The sequence below is a fragment of the Aptenodytes patagonicus genome, chromosome 2 (genome assembly GCF_965638725.1).
Source record: "Aptenodytes patagonicus chromosome 2, bAptPat1.pri.cur, whole genome shotgun sequence".
In the NCBI taxonomy this organism is placed as follows: domain Eukaryota; kingdom Metazoa; phylum Chordata; class Aves; order Sphenisciformes; family Spheniscidae; genus Aptenodytes; species Aptenodytes patagonicus.
In genome coordinates, this window is record NC_134950.1 from 23,363,472 (window position 1) to 23,365,823 (window position 2,352).

Genomic DNA, 2,352 nt, shown 5'->3' on the forward strand with positions numbered 1-2,352 from the left:
AAGCTGCTGCTGAGGGGTAGGCAGGGGAGAGCGGTCCTTTCCCCCGGCATCTTAACAACCCTCTCCTTAAACCTCCCTCCAAGGTGATACTCCCGTGGAGAGAGAGGCTTATTTAGCTGCTGGTGAGTTACAGCAAAGACTTAAGGGATTTTAAAATGATTCCTGCCACTGACTGGCTGCCTCCTCCGAGCAGGAAATAAGTTTTCCTAATCACTATTAACAGTTTGTCACTTGGCATGGAAAGCCTAACTGTAGGTTCAAATCTCTGTGTATAGCCTGGACCTTGACCTGACCCCTATAGCTCTGTAATTTTTATAATTTTTTAAAGTTTCATTACTGGGTAATTCTATTCTATTCTATTCTATTCTATTCTATTCTATTCTATTCTATTCTATGTGTTATGACTGGTTATGACTTTGCAACCCGGGCAGTGCCGCCAGCCCTGGGTGGAAGGCAGGATGGGCATCCCTTGCTGCGGGAGCCCTGTGCAGGGCGAGGGACTGAGGGGCCCTGCTGCCTGTGCTGCCTGTGCATGACACAGTGCAGGTGCCTGACACCTCTCCTGAGGGGCCTCAAGGCAGCAGAGGCATTTTGCTCTTAATACGTGGGGTTGCGCCAAGCCGGAGGATGATGCTTTTATTTTAACCGCATGGATTCCCGGTTGCAGAAGCTGTTCAGTACAAGGTGTGGCTTTGAGCAAGAAGGTGAAGGCAGTGGTAGGTGGATGGGAGTGGGCAGCACGCTGGTGGCTGGGGCCAAGGACGAGTCACCTTGGTGCATGCCGAAGATGCCCATCAGCTGTCAGAGGAAAAAGCAAAGTACCTGGTGTGCCTCACCCCAATCTTAGCTTGACCTGGTTCAAATAAATCCTCTGCCAGGGATTGTCTTCACTGCTGACTTTAAATAGCAACATCTTCATTAACCTAAGCCTTCTCTTGAGCCTCATGGCTGCTCTCTCTGCCTAGCCTTTTCTGTTACCCCTATCTCAGACTGACAGTCCAATCCTTCCTACACCTGCACTGGTGCTAATGGCTGAGGCTCAGGGAGGTGGTTTAAAGCCCTGGCGTGTGCTCCATGGCCTGCAGAGATTCGCCCTAGCAGAATTTCTCCAGCGGTCCTCACAGAGCAGCATCGGGCATCTCTCTGCAAACGAACCATCACAGCTGCTTTTTTTTTAATTTCTTTCTCTGTCTTTCTTTCTTTTTTATTTACACAGGCAAAAAAATGCAGGTGTAAGAGCCCCTGGCAATACCCGACACAAGGCCAGCTTGTCTTTGAACAGGCTGCGCTGGGGTACTGTCCTGGTTTTGGCTGGGATAGAGTTAATTTTCTTCGTAGGAGCAGGTATAGTGCTGTGTTTGGGATTTAGGATGAGAACAATGTTGATAACACACCGATGTTTTAGTTGTTGCTAAGCAGTGCTTACACTAGTCAAGGACTTTCCAGCTTCCCGTACTCTACTGACTGAGAAGGCTGGAGGTGCACAAGGAGCTGGGAGGGGGCACAGCCAGGACAGCTGACCCAAACTGGCCAAAGGGACATTCCATACCATGTGACGTCATGCTCAGTATATAAACTGGGGGAAAGCTGGCTGGGGGGACCGCTGCTTGGGGACTGGCTGGGCATCAGTTGGCAGGTGGTGAGCAATTGCATCGTGCATCACTTGCTTTGTATATTCTATTATTATTATTATTATCATCATTATTATTATTATATTGCAATTATTAAACTGTTTTTATCTCAACCCATGAGTTTTCTCACTTTTACGCTTCCGATTCTCTCCCCCATCCCACCCAGGCAGGGGAGTGAGTGAGCGGCTGTGTGGTGCTCAGTTGCCAGCTGAAGTTAAACCACAACAGTCCTTTTTGGCACCCAACGTGGGGCTTGAACCCATGAAAGGTTTGAGATTAGCATGGCCCCTGTGCAAGGATGACACGCAAATTCGTGAAGCGTTCCATATTTTTGCTCATGTACCCAAGAGTCAGGCCACTGAAGAACATCAAAACAACCAGCAGGTGGATGAGGCTGCTAAGATTGAAGTGGCTCAGCTGGATCTGGGCTGGCAACATCAGGGTGAATTATTTATAGCTCGGTGGGCCCATGACACCTCAGGCCATCGAGGAAGAGATGCAACATATAGATGGGCTCGTGATCAAGGGGTGGACTTGACCATGGACACTATTGCACAGGTTATCCATGAATGTGAAACATGCGCTGCAATCAAGCAAGCCAAGCGGTTAAAGCCTCTTTGGTATGGAGGACGATGGCTGAAATATAAATATGGGGTGTCCTGGCAGATTGGTTATATCACAGTCCCACAAACCCGCCAAGGCAAGCGCCATGTGCTCACCA

The 2,352-nt window shown here is 49.0% G+C and overlaps 1 pseudogene; it reads left to right on the top strand.

Moving 5' to 3' along the window:
• The first annotated feature begins 1,868 nt into the window (after window positions 1-1,868).
• Window positions 1,869-1,964, top strand: LOC143157557 (U6 spliceosomal RNA; annotated as a pseudogene).
• The last annotated feature ends 388 nt before the right edge of the window (window positions 1,965-2,352 follow it).